The sequence below is a fragment of the Lonchura striata genome, chromosome 6 (genome assembly GCF_050655825.1).
Source record: "Lonchura striata isolate lonStrDom1 chromosome 6, ASM5065582v1, whole genome shotgun sequence".
NCBI lineage: Eukaryota > Metazoa > Chordata > Aves > Passeriformes > Estrildidae > Lonchura > Lonchura striata.
In genome coordinates, this window is record NC_140708.1 from 28,245,160 (window position 1) to 28,263,099 (window position 17,940).

Consider the following 17,940-nt stretch of genomic DNA (forward strand, 5'->3'; position numbering starts at 1 on the left):
AAAACCCAAATACCTGACCCTGTAGAGAAGCTGCTCAAACACGCTCACTGCAAACAATTTCCCTGAAGCAAATACTTTGCAGAGTCCCAAGAAGAAGGGAGGCAAAACCAAGGTGAAAAGGGCTTTGGGGCGCAAAGGAGAAGTGAGGGGCCGGATGTGGATTCAGCCATCATCCTGGAGCTTGCATCAAAGTGCTGGTTCCTTCAAGGGGTTTCAGACAAACCTCACACCTGCTCTGGCTTCTGCCCCAGAGCATTCCTGGAATGAAGCAGGTGGGAAATATTTCTCCCTGCTGCCCCACTGACCCCCAGGCTTCAGACCAGCACAAAGCACCCCAGAGCATCCAACCCTGGGTGCAGACAGCATGCTGCAAGCAGGGCTGAGCTCCTTGGGGAGCAGATCCCAGAGCTGGCTCGCTCCATGTTACTCCTGTTTCCAGGACAAGCCCTGTACAGACAGAGGGTCTGCCCATGAATGACACACAGCAATACAAGGCAAGTGAGTCCAGGTGGACAACAAGCAGAAACAATTTGCTTTGGTGGCACCATGTCTAGCACAAGCCAAACCCACCAAGATTTGGGCAAAGCAAGTGGTGGGGTCACACCTGGAGCACCAAAGCACCCCAGCCAGCCCTATGGTGACAGATCTCCATCCTGCCAGTGGGAGCGGGGCCACTCTGGAAATTACAGAGACCCTTCCCCTGGAAGAGGAAATTACAGAGAAGCATCCACATGGGGACACGAGTCTGGAATCATGCACAGGCCACAAGAGCTGCTCCACTGGGGATAGGAAAGCAGAGTGAAGGAGTAAAGGAGAAACCTCCTTACGACAAGGTAAATAATGATCTCTCATAAATGAGTAACAGCCCTGCAGGCTGCTGGGCGTCCTCACCTTATCTCCCCTGCACAAACAAGCCCTGACCTTTGCCTGCTGCTTGGCTCCCGATGTGCCGGGGAGCGGAGCCGGGAGTGCGGCCGGCCAGGGTGGCAGGGATGGTGTTTATCACAGGGCCGGCATGGTGCTGCAAGCCAGCCCCAGCTAACATTTAACCCTCATACACACCGGGCCACCATAGGGGGAAAACGAGAGTAAATTAAACTGGGAGATTGTGAAGAGTTCCTGGCTGGGCAGGGGGGAGCAGCCCCCCATGCTGTCAGGGCTGGGTTCTTCTGCTTTTTGCAGGGAAGCAGCTACACCCTTTTCCAAAGGCTCCTTTGACCTAGATCAGATGTAACTTTGTCCCAAAGAACATTTAATCAGTTACGTTGCAAGAGCTAGTTAATATTTTACTCAATGAGAAGGGCTGTTCCAAGATTCCCTTTTTTTTTTTTTTTTCCTTTTCTTTTTTTTTTTTTTTCTTTTCTAGGTTTTGTTTTTCATACCTAGGGTGTGGGAAAAAAAGCAAGAAGGAACTGAAACAATCCTTGGCTCCCCTCAGGTCAATACCCTGATCTGCAGCCACACCAAACACCCCCAAACCCATCACTTCCTCCTTGTCAGGGTGCAAGTTCTAAGCTCAGGGTGAAGCCAAGGGCTCAGGCAGGAAGCAGAAGAGGTCTTGATCTGTGGGACCCACCACTAGGACTGGGGACAGATGGATTACGCAAATCCGGCACTTCAACAAGAAATAGAAAAAAGCTGGAAATGGAAATGCCACAGAGTTTTCTCTGGGGGAGGGAAACAAAAAGAAGAGATGAAGACAGTGAAAAACAGCAGCAGTTCCAATGAAGCTAGGAGTTTAAGAGAAAAACTGCCCAGAAAAGCCCACCCCATCCCCAGGAATGAGCTCCCAAGTTCCTTGGCACCTCACCTACTTCCCAGCACAGAGGGGCCAACATAGGACTGACAGTCCAGCCTCAGCTCCCACTGAGGCTCCCGTCGCTGGCTGGCGATGCTGAAGAAGCAGACGGTGGATGCAGGACCCAGCCGCAGGACTGACGGACACCCCGAGAGGGGCGAAGCCAGGAACCAGCTGCTCCACTCACAACGTGGAACATCCACAGAGGCAAAAGCCCACCCTCCTACCACTGGCTATCAGTGCTCCTACGGGCTTCAGGCACAGCTCCCAGCATGGAGCTGGACGCAGGGACCGTCTCTCACCAGTGGGACGTGTTTGCTGGTCCCTGGGGAATGCAGGAAAGCAGTGGGGCGGCAGAGCGTGAGTGAGCGCGCAGGGCAGCGAGCGAGCCCCGGTCAGGTCTGACTGGGTTTACTGGGAAGCTGTGTGAGCATGACTGTGCTGGCCTCAGCCTCCCACCAGCAGCCAGGCAGCACAGCACACCAAATGGACTGGCCCAGTCAGCACGTCCTTAAAATCCCCATGAGCAGTGTCTCTGCAGAAGCAAAAAGCTTTTGATGAGTGAATTTCAGATTCTCACCAACCTGGATCTGGCCAAAGAAATGAGCCAAAGCTGCCACACACCTCAACAGCCATTGCAGCAGGACATTCTGTGGTCATAGGAGCCCATTCCCACTGCCCCATAGTCCTCAAAGCCACAAGGAAGAAAAACCTGGGAGCACAAGGTGTTTGTAAGCTGCAGTGCAAGGAAACTGTGCTGTCTGTGGGGCTGCCAAACATGGAGAGACCACAGACAGGGTCTTACAGGCCCCCCATAGATGTTTCCTCATCAGCACAGCTAAAAACTATGCCAGCTTTTTAATTTCAAAGGAACACAGGAGAAAGAATGGAAGTGGTGCATGGAAGCAGCACTTCTCCAGCTTACCCTCAGCATCCATTCTGGATGGCAGGACAGATTGGCAGAGTGGGATAAGACATTTTTCCATCCCACCCCTCCTTAGACAGCTTGTAGTTGTTCCACCAAGATCTAGTAAAGCCCAAGCAGGCTCCCAGAGTGGCTGCTAGACATTCCTTCTCTCTCATGGGCTGTTCCCCTTGGCATCAGAGACTATTAAAAGCAAGCACTGCTGGTTTTCAGACAGGGGTTTCCAGTGGGTCTTCTCTGGGTTATGGAGCTGCAAAACAGCCTTAACAAAATCCCTATCGAGGACTGCACCAGAAGACATCAACTGCACTTTGCTTTTTTATGGCAGCCCAGCCTGGGCACTCCAAACCCCGTGCAGCCAATTCCACTCTACTCACTGGGGCCAAGCCTGGCACATCCCCCTGCAGCCACTCGCATTCCCACTGTCACTGTTCTACCCTCCAGGAGACCCGCTCAAGTTGCTCTCAGGTTCAGCTGAAACAGCCCGACCCATTCCTGAAAAAGACACCTGCCCCAGGGGATGAGGTGGGGAGAGCTCCCGGCTGCCAGGCGTGGGAACAGCCAGGAAGGTAAGGGAAAGGAGACAAGCCGAGCCCCAGCCTGGATGTCAGTGCACTGCATTTTGGGCCCCCCTTCCCTGGAGGCGGCAGACCTTGGGTGGGAAATCCTGCGAGATGTGGGAAGAGGAGCCAGGATGGGGTTGCCAGGCAACTTTAATTCAGCCCTTGACGAACTTCCAGCACTTTGCTTCTGCTGCAGAGCCCAACCAGCAAATGATAAAACATCAGATCCACCCCAAGCCTTCAGTGTCCATCTGTCCATCCATTTGTTGGAGGAGTTTGCTCCTGGCCTCATGCCCAGATTGCCCTGCAAGGACTTGGGTCCCCCGTGACAGCACCCCCAAAGGCCAGCCCAAAACAAGCCATGGTTCCCGGCACAGATTTGCAGGGGCAGGATTTGACCCGTGGGACTGGGCTGGCGCTGCTGCACAGATATTTCTCAACCAGACGGGATTTTTGTCAACAACACAAGAAAAAAAATGCAAACTTTCCAAATGCCCTCCAGGAAGAGGGGACCGTGCTGGGTCAGGGAGAGAAGGAGCACAGTGACCTCCTGGGAGCCCCTCCCTGGGTTTATTTTAGTTGCTTTCTTTAAACAAAACCATGCTTGACCCTGAGGTGCTTCAGCAGACACACTCTAGAGCTTCCGCCATTCAGGAAGCAGATGTACTTCTCCTTTACCCAAATTTGGGATTTGGGCACAGAGAAGGGGAGGAAGAGCTGCAACATCAGCTCCTCTCACAGAGTATCCTGCCCTGCTCCCGACGCAAAGCCCCCACGCAGAGCACAGCCATCATGGAGCCAGGGAGGCGGGTGGGAGGCTCCTGCAGGCCATGGGAACAGGCTCTGAATTCCCACAGCACAGTCCCCACAGTCCCCACCAGCCACCAGCAGAGGAGAGCACCCAGCTCTGATCCCAGAAATGTCACGGCAGGGAGGAGACGTGTGAAGTAGCAAAGTGATGGATGGGAGAGAGAATAGGGACCGTCAGGGATGTGGGCCAGTTTAAGGGGCTCCAGTGCTGCAGGGAGCCAAACATGCCTGGAAAGACAAGCTGAGCAGTCAGCAGTAAAACTGACAACAGCCCAGTTTCCCACAGATTTGCCCCCCCCCCCCAGCACCACGCCTTTATCGCCATCCCCCTGCTGCATTCCTGTGGGGAATGTTGCCCACCCCACAAGGGGCAGGGATACATGGTGTCCTCCCTGCAGCGCTGTGGGGATCAGGGTGTGTTAGCTTCTCCCAAGCTCCCTGTTTCCACTAATCTTACAAGAACTCGTTCCTCTCCTCCATCAGGTCGGGTCTGATGTGCAGCAGGAGATTCAAAAGGGGCTGCCAGGCAGCAACATAGCTCAGTGCCAAGTCCACATGAGAGCTCTCCAGCCATTCCCATCCAAACCCACCCAAAAAAGTCCCACTGAGAAAATAAGGAAAGCTGCTCTGCCCTGTGTCATGGCTGCCAGGCATAGGGACAACTCTGCTCCAGCTGCTTATGACACGACACAAGCAGACAGCAAGAGCACAGTGCCCACGAGAGCAGAATAGATCATTCCTCTACTGCCCACCCTAATGGAAAACCCACCAACACTGTCTATTAGTTGAAACAGTTCCTTGCCTGGATCCAGAGGCCTTGCCAGGGGATGGCCTGGAAAGGTGCAAGGAGCAGAGGCTGAACAGCAAACCTTTGCAGCTGAGTGGTTGGACCAAGAGCACCAAGGGATGCTACGGCCAGCCCAGACCAGAACCCCTGGACAAAAGAGCAGCAAAACTCCCCTCACAGGAGCAATTCCTCACATGCTGGACACCACTAGCTCTTGCAGGACAGCAGTGAGGACACAGTCCCTATGGCTCTTCCCTCTCACACAGCACATCTCTCCCCATTGGAAACACCACAGCAGCAGCCCTGGGTTGACCCCACAGCCTGGGAGCACCTGAGAGCACAGCAGGGAGTCGTGCAGCAACCGGGAAGTGAAACCGGATGGTGCCGAGACTTTGTGGCCTCTCTCCGACTTCACTCTCACGTCTCCAGTCCAGGACATGGGGGAGGCAGAGTGCAGCCATCGAGCCCTGAGATACGGGATGCAGATCCCTGGGGCTCCCACCTCCTCCATCATCAGGAAGAGGCAAGCTTGGTGCTAGCAACATCACCTCCAAACCCCAATATGCTCCATCCTTTTTTCATTTGCAGCATGACAAGCTTCAGCGCTGGCCGGCAGCCCCTCGGCAGCCTGGACAAACGAACAGACACAGACAGCCCTCCACATCACAGCAAATTCTCCCAGCAAGGGGGCGTCTGCATCCAAGTGGCTCAGCACTGGATGCGATCTGCAATTCAGCCTTCAAAGGCTTTGTGGCTGAAGCACATTGTCTCCTCAGCAGAAGCAGCAAAATAATCGTAGAATTAAATTCCCAGGAACAATTAGAAAGAAAACAAAACAAAACAACAAAAAAATCCCAACCCTAAATGTAAAAGGACACCTCAAAGCCAGCAGATTTCAGGGCTTTTTAAAGCATCTGAATCCATTTGCCCGTCCCTGTGGCTGCACTGTGTTTCATTTCATTGGGCTTATACAATGCAAGACACGGAATTAACTTGGGTGTTTGTTTAGAGCCGGTTTGTCTTCCAGTTATTTTCCAAAGCCAGGTTCGAGTTTCAAAGATGTTTCTTGGCAATGCCTGGGGTTCCCGCCGTCGGGACGGTGCGGGGCTTTCCCAAGGGGAAACAGAGGCTCAGAAATCACACACAGCCTGAGGTCCCTTTAGAAGCGGGGGCAAGAGTTGGAGCACAACCCAACCTGTCTGCAGTGAACATGGGGCTTTCTGCTGCAAGCCTGTTCTTCTCCCTTTTATTTATTCCAAAGATAAACTGTTTTCTTTTCCAAAGTCCAGCAAAACCAGATGACGGGAGCAGTTTTAGGGCTCCCAGTTTCAAAACATCTTGTTTCCTTTGCTTTCTCTCCAAAAAAGCTTCAATTCGGGGTCAAACCCAATTTTGATATTCCACTTTGCATTCAAAACTGCACAGCACAACGCAGTAACATCTGTCCTTTCCCACAGTTGTTTGCATACCACAGCTTTGCTGCCCCAAAATCAGATCCCCGCATTATTTACATGGGCTGGGCTTTGCAACAGGCAAACAGTCACCCTCCATCAGGTAACGGAGGTGGGATTGTACCTGGAGGGATCTTTTAAGCAAGAAGGAAAGCAGAAGGCAGAGCACACCCTGAATCACAAAGCTGCATCCCGGCCCCCACACTGGTTACCTGGTGCCTGAAACCCTGGGACTCCTTTGTCTCTGGAAAGCAGAGTTCGGGCCCTAGGAGGAAGGAGGGGGTGGTTTTGGTGATGACCTTGCTATGGCAGAGCCCTCATGCTTGTAAATCACGAGGATCTGGTGGCACAGCCTGCCAGGGAGGAATGGAGATGGCAGCGTTTCTTCCTGAAGCACCAGCCAGGCAGGGAGCTCTCACCTTTGGACAGGATTAGGCATCCACCCAGCACTACAGTCGGGGGCGGGAGGGTGGGAAATAAAAAAGTCTGGGGGCATCACGTCTCCCCTCTGAGAGGCAGCAGGTCCCCAGGACAGGCCCCCTCTCACAAAACCACCCATCACATGAGCTGCTTCCCAACAAGTCTCATCAAGATGCCAAGCAGAGCCGGCGGGCAAGTGCAGGAAATTCCCCACACCCGGCCAGGCGAGGCTGGCACGGCTGCCCTCCTGCACGGGGGCCGCCAGAGGCCCCCTCACCAGTCTTGCTAAGTACACCTGGGTGCTTTTTCCCGGCACATGACCTGCCAGATTTGCTGAATAAACCTCCCAGCTTCAGCAAACCCACTGCATTCCTGGTGGGTAAAGTGGTGAAATGTTCAAATAGATGTTGGAAAAGGCAGGGGGGGAGAACAAAGCCTCATCTGCAGGAGCTGAAAGGGTGGCTCGGATTTGGTTTGGGTTTTTTTTCCCCTCAGGTTGCAACACAAAAACAAAGTCCTGATAGGGATCTCTCCTGCTGGGGGGCAGCTCCCTGCCCCTCATCCCTCTGGGCAGAGCAAGCCTGGCCAAACCGAGATGAAGCACAGACCTGTCCTGCAGGGCACACACGCAGCATCTGCGGCTGCCATGGTCACCCTGCCCAGGTTTGGGGTTCAGCTGGGAGGGCCCCAGCCAGCGCCTGCCGCAGAGGGAAGTAAAGCAGCCAGAGCCCGCACTGGAGGCCAAATAGCACCAAAAATGCCGCTGTTGTTATTAATAATTTCCCTTCATCTGAGCAGAACTGCACTCCTCATCCATTTTGGGAAGCCTCTTTGTCTTAGGAGACTGTTTTTTTTGGCACCTGGAGAATTTTTTCATGGTTCCCTCTCCCACTTCACACTCTTGGTTTAAAGACCAGGCACAAGTCACTGGCCCACCCGGGCACTAACAGAGAGTGCAAAGAGAACCCCAAATTCCAGTACTGCAGGTACTCTCTACCTTTGGATTGGCACGAAGATGCAGAGAAGCCCCAAGCACAGGCTGGTCTGCTTTGCCTGGGGGCCATCTGCAGCCCCCACAGCAACACATCCCAAGGAGATGAATCTCGAGGAGCCAAGGCTCAGACAAGCCACATTCCATGACCACCTCCTCGTTTCCAAAGGGAAGGAGAGGGGGGCAGGGATTGCACTGCACCACCTCCATCGCTTTACTACCTCATCCAAGCCATCTGAAACACCAGCTGGCCCCAGGTAATGCTCAGCCTTCCCAAACACCCACAGCAGTTCTCATCCCTACACACCCCTGATCCCCACAGCCTGCTGGGGAAGGAAAGAGCAGCATTCAGCCCTCCCTGGCCAGAGCTGGTGCCCTGTCTGTCCGCAACTCCTAGCATCATGTTCCCTCACACCCCCAGCATGTTCCCCTGCCACTCCTACCCAGGTACCCCAGACCCACCTCACCCCACACCCCAAACCTATCCCAAAAGAAAGCTCCTGTACTGCCACTGCATATCCCACCTCCCGTTTTGCTCATCATCCTCAAATCTTCACCTGCATCAGACCTACCCTGAACCCCTTTCCCTGCTGCTTCCAAGGTTCTGCCTTCTTGTTTCCCCAAACACATTATTCCCTGGATTTCGACCACAGCAGGTCAGAGCCCTGCTCCTCTTTTTCTGGACCCTTCCTGTGAGCAGCACCCACACCCAGCACCCCAGGTCCTGCCTGTGGACTCAGCACCCAGATCCAGCACCCGAGCAGACAGAACCAGCATTTCAAACCGCGCTTGTGGACCCGGACCAAGACCCGGCATTCCAGATCCTGCCTGCAGACTCAGCAGCTGGGATCCGGCACCCCAAACCCTACCTGCAGACCCAGACCCGACCCTGAGCCACCACCCCGGGACACACCAAGGGGTTCAACACCCGCACGCAGCACTCCAGATCCTGCCCGTGTGCTGAGCACCCGGCCCCAGCCGTGCGCACGCAGTACCCGCACCCAGCCGCACGACCCAGCTTCCCGGATCCTGCTGCGGGCGCGGCGCCCAAACCCGGCGCCCCCCTGGCCTGAGCACCCGCGCCCGCCCCGGCCGGCGCTGCTCGCGTCCCCTCGGTACTTGCCCGGTGCGGTGGCGCAGCAGGCGCGGGCAGCGCGGGCGGCACGGGCAGGGTACGGCTCGGCACGGCGGCCGGGCTCGGCTGGGCTCGGCTCAGCTCGGCTGGGCTTGGCTCGGCTCGGCTCGGCTGGGCTCGGCACGGCTCGGCTCGGCTCGGCTCAGCTCGGCTGGGCTCGGCACGGCTCGGCTCAGCCCGGCAGCGCAGCCCGGCCGTGCGCGGCCCCGCCGTGCAGGACGGAGCCGCGCCCCGCACCGCCCCCTGCCGGCGGCGCGCTGCGCGGGGGCCGCCAGCCCGCAGCCAGCGGCCGCCGGCGTGGGGCCGCGAGGAGGAGGAGGAGAGGAGGAGGAGGAGAGGAGGAGGAGGAGGAGAGGAGGAGGAGGAGAGGAGGAGGAGGAGGAGGAGAGGAGGAGGAGGGCGGGGGGGGGAGCGGAGCAGGGCCGCCCCTGCCTGCGTTGCGTGGAAGCAGGTGGCAGCGTGGCCCTCGGCAGAGCCGCGGCAGGCAGGGACCGGATGCTACCGTGCAGCCCCCGGTCAGCCCCCAACACGTAGGGTGGGCCGGGGGCTCACTCAGCAGAGGTGGCTTGGGTGATGCAGCCCCCAAAAGCCCGTGTGAATTCCCTTAGCAAAGTCAGAGAGGCAAAGGGCTGGTATTGTGGATTTAGAGTTATGAAAGAGCGTGACTGAACACGGGTAAGTGTCATCCTTGTCTGCCAGCACAGCAAGTACATGCTACCTGTGCCATCACGCCAATGCCCCCAGTCAGAGCCACCGGTGTCAGCACAGCACAGCCCCCTGCCGTGCCATGGTGCTCACTGAGGTGTCTTGTGCCTCAAAGTCACCCCAGCATCCTGCACTGCACGCCTGAATCAGGCACCGTGCCCCATCTTCTCTGTGCTCCCAGCACATCTCCCCATTCACGCATGGCAGAAGGTTGTTTGGAAACACAGGCAGGTAATGGTTTCTCTGGGGCCCTGTGTGGAGCCTTTTTATCCTGGGTGGCTTCTGCAGCTCCTCCCCATGTGGAGGAGCTGCCAAGTCCAGGCCTGTGTTTGCTTTTCTTTCGTAAGCTTCCAGCACCTGGCCAACCCTCCCTCCTCAACCCTTACAGCAGCAGCAGGCCTCCCGAAAGCAAAACTCTGAGCCAACATTATGTGTAATCAGCAGGTTGGATCTAGGGCAGTTGGAAATCAGCTGGAGCAGGAGGTGGGGAAATGCTGTACCTGTGTACGCTGAATTACAGCTCTCTCCAAGCTGGCAGGGTGGCTGGGTGATGCCAGCCCATGGTTACAATGCCCAGTCTCAGCACCATCACCTCTGGATGCCAGTTCATCCCCTCCACTCCACACCAACCCATCCCAGGGGTGAGGTCTCGGGAAAAGGACAAAGGCCACCCCAACCCCACACCCTGCAGACCTGGAGCCAGACCCACAGCAGGACATAGGGCTGAACAGACTGTGCTACGGTTGCTGAGCATTGTGTGGGGATGAGGGTCAGCCCTATTTGAGATTCCACCACCTTCTGTACCTTAAGGGTCAGTAAAGACAGCAGGGCCAGGGTGTTTCTGTGGGGAGCCTGACTAACATACCATCCTCAGGGCCTCTGACTGCTACCTCCTACAAACACGGTAGGTGGGAGGGAGGGTAACAGACGTTTTAATCCCCCCAGCCCTCCCCAACCAGTGGGTCTCAGCTGAAGAGGGACTCATCCGAGTGCTCCTGATGACAGGTGGTTCTGTCACCCTTGCACACACTCCCCAAGCAGCCACCACCCCCTCCCCCAGCATATCCCAACACCCATTCCTTGTGCCCACTCTCAGATGCTACCCACCTCCTTGAGCACTCCCTGCCTTCCCGCCCTCGCCTCCTCTGTGCTCCAGAGGCTAATTACCATTTCCTCCAAGGAATTTCCTCCTGTCCTTGGGCAAAACCCCAGCGTCTCCTCCACGCCTCAGTGCCTCACCCCTCTGCCCACCCTGCGGAAGTGGGAGGCCCACGCACTGGGAGCCAGGCAGGGATGTTCTTGGCCAGCCTGTCTTACCTAGGTATGGGGTGTTCAGGTGCTGCAAGGCAGCTGCTCCTCCACATCCTCTCCAAATCCCATTCTCTGCCTAAGCAGAGGCACAGCTGGAGGCTGTGGGGCCAGTTTTGGGGAGAACTGGTCCATTGGCGCTGGGAAAGGGGGTGCCAGGGCTGGGACAGCACTGCCCAAAGCTCCCCCTTATCCAGGGCACTGTACCCGTCCCACCCTGCAACAGCACTCCCTGCCTCCCACATGGCTGGAAGCTGAACCCAACACAAATTGGAGCTTCGTTAGCTGCTGGCCTTGCAGTAGGATAATTAGTGCGTGAGTGCAGAGCAAGCCGAGCCTGGCGCGACCAGCACTGGGCTTTTACAGGCCTGAGCTTGCAAGGCTTTAATTAATTAACACGAGTCATTGGCAGCTGGAAACAGATCTATTTTCAGAGCTTTGCCTGCTCTGCTGCCCCCATGAGATTAACTTAAGGAATTTAGGGCTTCAAGAGGTTGAAGGCCAGGGCCTTCCTCTTCCTTGTATGGCTTTCCCAAGAGTCAGAGTGGGCTCCAGGCAGCAGGAGCCCAAACAGACCCAACCCTCTCCTGTACTTGCATCCCTCATATCCATGGATTCGTTCTGTCAAGCAGGGGGGCTTGGCTCCTGCTTCAGCCCTAGTTCAGACCCAGGAAGGTGCTGGAAGGGGAATTTTCCTATTGGGGCAACTCTAGAATCGATTGGTTGGAAGCAATCTCCAAGATCACTGAGTCCAACCTTTGACCAAAAAACACGTGGTCAACAAAACCACAGCACTAAGTGCCATGTTCAGTCGATTCTTGAACATCTTCAGGGATGGTGACCCCACCACTTCCCTGTGCAGTCCATTCCAATTCTTAACAACACTTACAGAGAATAAATTCTTCATGATGTCCAACTTGAATCTCTGCGGGTGCAGCTTGAGGCCATTTCCTCTTGTCCTATCCCTTGTTACCTGGGAGAAGATACTGACCCTCACCTTGCTACAACCTCCTTTCAGGCAATTATAGAGAGTGACACGGTGTCTCCAGAACATCCTTTACTCCAGGATAAACAACCCCAGCTCCATCATCTGCTCCTCATTGGATTTATAGTCCTACAACTTCTATCCCAGCCCAGGGGCCAGCCCAAAGCAGGGGACCCTTTGAGTGATGACATGGTGCCTTGGGAAACCCTCCTCCCCAAAAGCATGCCAGGTTTTATCTGGAGTGCTCTCTCCCTGTTACTCGAAATAGCCTTTAGAAAAGGAAATGCTTTAGTGCCCTCATCACCAGCCCAGAGTCTGGTTACTGTTTAATTTCTTCTAGTTGTCACTTAAACACTGTGTCCCTCCCACAGAGAGAGGACAGAGTAGAGCAGGCTCTGCCGTGTCGCAGCCCCACCCGTACATGGGCCAGGTGCCCAGCACAGCACAGCCCCACCACTCCAGCGCATGGCAAAGCCAGGCAGATGCCAACAGCCAGCGTTTTTCAGTTCACCTGTTTCTGCCACACAACTCTACCCATGGCAGCCAGTAGAAAAGCTCACAGACAGCCCCTTTCACCCCTCAGATGCCCAGGGAGCCAGGGCAAAGCCATGGCAGCTCTCATTTCACTTGGCATCACATCCCCATCCCAGCCGGCATCCCAAATGATGCGAGGAATTATAACAGGGCCACGACACCGTGAAATATTGATGGGATTAGCACGGATCAGCTCTCCCAGCACACACGCTGCGCCTGCCCCGAGCCCGGGAGACGGCGACCTGCACGCACTCATGTTGCAGCTCAGCACCTGAGCAGCTGCACTGCCGGGTGCTCCCTGCCAGAGACACTTCCCCTGCCACCGCCAGCCTTCAGCCTTCCTGGAGGGACATGCAGACCCCCTGAGGGCACACAACGACATGATTTAGGGTGCTTAATGCATGACACTGCTCTGCCTCAAGTGCCTCAAGGTCTGCTGGGGATGAACCATTGTCTGGCTTGGTTGTAGCTCAGCACCAACAGTCACCCTGGGCCCCAAGGGACCCTCACCCTGCTTGCAGTCCCAAAAAAGGCCAGCCCCCAGCCCTTTTGCCCCCTCTCAGGCTTATCCTGCAGAGCCAAGACTTTAGTGGATGTCCCACGCACAGGGATGTGCAGAGTGACTGCCAGAAGTTCCCCAAATTCCCCATGCTCTATGTCCCTTCTCCCACTACTGGAAACCAGGTTTGGTCAGACAGAGGATTTCATTATGGATCATAGAGGTATAAATACAAACAACTTAGCAGGATCAAATAGCAGCCAGGATTAAATTAGAAATACGCTGGCAGGGTGCACTCCATGGGAGCAGCATTACACAAAGGGTTCCGTTTTGGATTGCAGCACTAACAGGGCATTAGTGCTTATCAAACACGTGGTGTTGACCAGGATGCCCAGCATTTGGTAGGAAACTGCTTCCTAAGGCAGGCCTGGCTTCTGCTCAGCAGTACCTGCAGCCTGTCTTTCCCTTGCCCCAGGTAAGAAAACTGAGATAAAACTCCAGATCTGGGATTTGGCTCGCCAGCCTCTGCAGTCCAAGAGGCAGCAGGCATCGAACCATCTCAAGCTCCTCTCCAGTCTGGTTTAAAAGCCAGCTGGGAGTTACAAAATCACGGTGCTCCAGCCGCTGGGGCTTTATGAAACCCACAAAGGAGTTGTGAAACTCAGGCTAAGGCCATGCCAGCCCACACCAGAGGCTTGTTATAAAGTCAAAACCACCAGCGGAAAAAAGGGTACTTTCCCCTTTTGACATGAGAAAGTAACAAGCAAAGCAGCCTTTCTCCAGACCCCTCCAGCCCTCAGGTACACTGTGAGACCTGCACTGCTGCTTTACCTGCCTCCACGGAAAAAAAGCCCAGTGGGGAGCACACCAGCCCCATGCCACAGGGGAGTCTCACTGCTCCAGCACCCACCACCTCATCAGTCTCCTTTGGCCCCCACAGGAGCAGCCCGCCCAGATTCCAGGCTGGGAGAGCCGTGTGAAGCAGAGGAACAGAAAAGACCACATGGTGTTGCCTGGACTCCAACAGCAGCACTTGGGGCTTCCCAGCAGCTGAGTACACATTCACCAGGCTTGGCTTTGTTTCTTGAGAGCGTCATGGACTCATCAAGCCAAGCGTGATGCTCCACAGATTAGCCTCGGGGAAAAAAATATTCCAGTGGGCACAGAGCATAAAAAGCTTGGGAGCCTCTTCCCTTCAAGTCATTGAGCAAACTTTCCAAACCACTGTTTCTTCAGGCTGAGAGCCAGCAGGGAAAATTACAATTGCAGAAGAATTTGTCTGAGAAAGTTATAAGGAGATGGAAAAAGGCAGGAACAGACCAGAAGAGCCAGCCTGTGCTGCAGCCCCTCCAGCCCAAGGCTCAGCTTCAGGGAGGGATGGGACTATTCCCCCCAGCTCAGTATAGCACAGAGTTGCTGCCTCCACTTCCTGCAAGATCACATGCTGCATTTCTCCTCCCATAAATGCTTGGCAGTGGAAATTGGGATGTTCTGCCCAAGGCCATTTGTTGATGAAGGCTGCCAGGTGCCGGGAGCCCCAGCCGCAGAGCCAAGCACCGTGCCAGGGCAGATTTTCTCAAGGGAGAAGCAGCTGAGTCACAGCAGCCTCCGATGCGTTCCCACAAGCCCGGCTGCAAGAGACGCACGGGAGTTCACGGAGGACAGGCGCTCACACAGCGAGCTGGCAGGTTTGGTTTGCTTGTCTGCAAAGATCTCTAAGCCAGCGGAAAGCATCTCCCTGGCTCCGGATCTGTCAGCAGCGTGCCCTCAGGGAAGGGCTGGTGAGACTGCGGGAGGGCAGGGTCCTGACCTGCCTTTCAACCAGGCAGAGCTGCTTGGGGATGCTCCTGCAGCATGGGGGGGAAACACCAGCAGGCACTGGGAGTTCCATTAGAAAATTGAGTTTTTGAAAATGGTGGGGTCTTGTTCCAGCTCTGGGCCAGGAGCAGCACAAAGGTGGTTGCAGGCAGGGAAGAGACAGAGACATAGCTCCAGGAGAAGTGACCTTCTCGGCTGGATGCTGACAACCTTCTGCCCATCACCCCAGCTGTTCCCACTGAAAGCAGACAGGCTTCAGCCTGGCCGGGGAGCACAGGGCTGTCTCTCTCTGTTTCTGCAGGGGGGCACAGACCCTTATGTTTGCCCCTGCATGGCAGGTCAGGTCCCTGCCACACACTACCTAGAGCAGTAACACAAATACCTGGGGCTGCCTTAGGGGTGGGGTAAGACTGGTGGCTATTAAAAGCTGCCCTTTTGGGTGAGCCAACCTGCACCCCCCAGAGCTGACACCAGGAAGGCCCCCAGCATCCACCCTCTAGGCCAAGCCACCAGAAAGGATCCATGTCTCCATGGCTTCACCTTTATGCTCTCCGTGTCACTGTGCCCAAGCAACCTCTCTCCCAGCCCTCCCTCCTTCAGCCAAATGCTTGGACGACCCATGGGCATCCTACCCCTCCTTCCCAGGCACCAAACCCCTACACTGCTGTCTCTGCCACCAAAGAAGAAACAACCCCAGCAGTGCAGTAAATAACCCCCCCACACAGCAGAGCACTGGCAGGCAGAGCCGGGCACATCCATCACTCTCGCAGTTTTTCTTTAGCTCTGACACTTTGATAGGGGCGAGGGGGTGGGGAAGGAAAGTAGCTTCCAAAATTTATGAGCTAGGATTTAAAAATACTGTCTCCTAGAAGCATTGCAAAACCCAGAGATGGTGAAGGCGAGTGGCTTAGAAGTTGCCTTTAGAAATGAATGCAAAAGCTGTGCCTGCCTTGCAAAGAGGGACTCAAGAGACCTGCATGGCTGATGTCACATACCATGTCCCTGATGGGATCATTTTGCAAGTCACAGCTCTCCGTGCCATGCATTACAAGTAAAGTGAAAGGTAGAGGTAACAAATTATGGTTAAAATCCCTCAGCCCAAACGGTAATGTCACCCTCAGTGCAGACAGGATTTGGACTGTCACCTTCAATCTCCCAGAATTTCTCCTCTACATCCCTGACCTTCCACTGGTACGTGCATAGCCAGCCTTCCAGCCCTTTTGGAAATAGATCCCCTTTATGCAAAGAGAAGAGCTTGCAGTAGCTGTAAATATAGCTGAAAACATCTCTGCCACAGGGAATCACATATCAAATAATAAAGCCAAATGAATGTCAGGAAGAGCAACCACAATATTGGAGTCCTTGGTCTTTACAGATGGACTGTTCCTCAGCAGGGTGCTGCAGAATGAACAGCTGAAAAACGTTATCCAGTCATTAAAAACATCTAAAAGTAATTTAGCCTGAGTGACAACGATGCTCAAAGCAAGTTGTTTGTCTGCAGAGATAAAATGAGCTATTTGAAGCTTGCCTTTTGTTGTAGTTTTCTGTTGAAGCCGGAAAGGACTGAAAAATGCTGAGCTGACAGCCTTGCCAGCAGAGTCCTGGTGGTGTGGCAGTGCTGTGGGGAACATCACCATGAGCTGCTCTGATGCCCCCTGCCATCACTCTCCCATATTCCCTGGAAGGATGCTCAGAATGGTCCGGGAAGATGGTCCCCAGGGCCACCACAGCATCTCTGCTGCATTACAGTGCCATTTATAATGATGGTTTTGCTATGGAAACATCTTCCTCCTAACAACAGATCTGTCAGCACATGTCCTAAAATCAGACCAGCATTCATTACATGGTAATTTTTGCTTCCCTGTGATGGAGGCCAGGGACTTATCCTTCCCATGTTTGAAAAACAAACAAACAAACAAACAAAACAAAACCAAAACCACAAAAAAACCCACAAAAAAAACCCAAAAAGAACAACAAAAGCCCAACAAAACTGGGCAACGTGTATATCTGGGTTCACCCATCAACAGCATGGCATGAGCCCAGGGTTCCTCTAAAGTATGCTCGTAAGCCTACTTTTGGTGGGCTCTTTGGACACTCAGAGCATTTCAAATGCCCACTGTTAAATTTTTCAGGTGAAACATAACTCTTCTAAGTGCAGCCAGCCTTACTCTGAAGCTTCAATTCAGTGCAATTTCCCAGCAGCCTTCAGGAATTGATTTACTTTTTGCTGGTACCTTCTCTGCTGTTCAACTGAGTTAATGTATTCCAAAACCTGGGTTTTTTTTCTCCCCCTACATAATCAGATTTTTGGAGGCTGCAGTGAGATGCCTTACAAGCAGATTTTGTCCTTAGGTGTTTTCTGAGCGGGCTGCATCCATCACGTCCTGGTGCTTTAGCACATCTCTGTACGAACGGTTTGAGAGTCAGCTGAATGCCTTTGATTCATGTTCCTTCATATCCATACAGCTAATTTACCTTTATTAAAATTTAAAAAAAATAAAGGAAAGAAGAGGAGCTATTAAGAAGGACAGTGTCAAGGCCAGCAGAGCAAGTGCCGGAGGGCTGGGTTAATGAGCTGCGTGGTTGCTGCTGTCCAAGTGCCCAGGCTGGCTGGAGCCAGGAGCTGCTGCCCCAGCAAGGCTGACTCAGTCCTTCACTGGGCAGACACAGCTGCAGGACCCTGCACCCCCTTTGGAGCAGACCCTATGCTTTGGGTCCATGGTTAACCTCACTTCCTCCAGCCTCCTCTCTGGTATTTTCCAGAGGAGGGGCCCTGCATGTGTTCAGCTTGGGCCAAGCTCCCTCCCCAGCCCAAGCTGCATCCCAGTGCTTTGGGGAGAAGGTGAAACACGAATATGGATAAATGGATTTGCCCTCACATCTCACAGGAGCAGCACTCTGTTCAGTCCCATGGGCCAGACAAGGTTGCTGCCTCCCGCTGCCTGTGCCAGCAAGGTCACTGAGCTGTGCCCTGGCAAGGACACTTCCAAGGAGAGGGAGCAGGGATTTTTCCAAGACGGTCATCACAATCATTTATTCTTGTCATTTCTGACCCTCAGGGTAGGAAGAACATCAGAGCACTGCAGGCACAAAACAACAAGCTTTGTAGGTCATATCAGCGTGTGAAGGACCATTAGGAACCACAGCACAAAGCATGAATAATACTTCTTTATTCCATCATATACCTCAACACCCTTTAAATAAATGCAAA

At 54.3% G+C, this 17,940-nt stretch overlaps 1 protein-coding gene across 7 annotated transcripts in view; it reads right to left on the bottom strand.

Annotated features, from left to right (window-relative positions):
• The window catches only part of SEMA4G (semaphorin 4G), a 31,895-nt gene that overhangs the window by 9,767 nt on the left and 4,188 nt on the right, over nucleotides 1-17,940 (bottom strand). Inside the window, exon 1 of one of the 7 annotated variants that reach the window (XM_085582716.1) lies at nucleotides 8,869-9,122. The exons of 4 other annotated variants lie outside the window; for them this stretch is intronic. The gene's annotated coding sequence lies outside the window, so the exon portion shown is untranslated. Of the gene's footprint in view, nucleotides 1-13; nucleotides 8,808-8,868; nucleotides 9,123-17,940 lie in introns of those variants that run through there. 2 more of the 7 variants (XM_085582717.1, XM_085582713.1) reach the window with 2 other exon arrangements.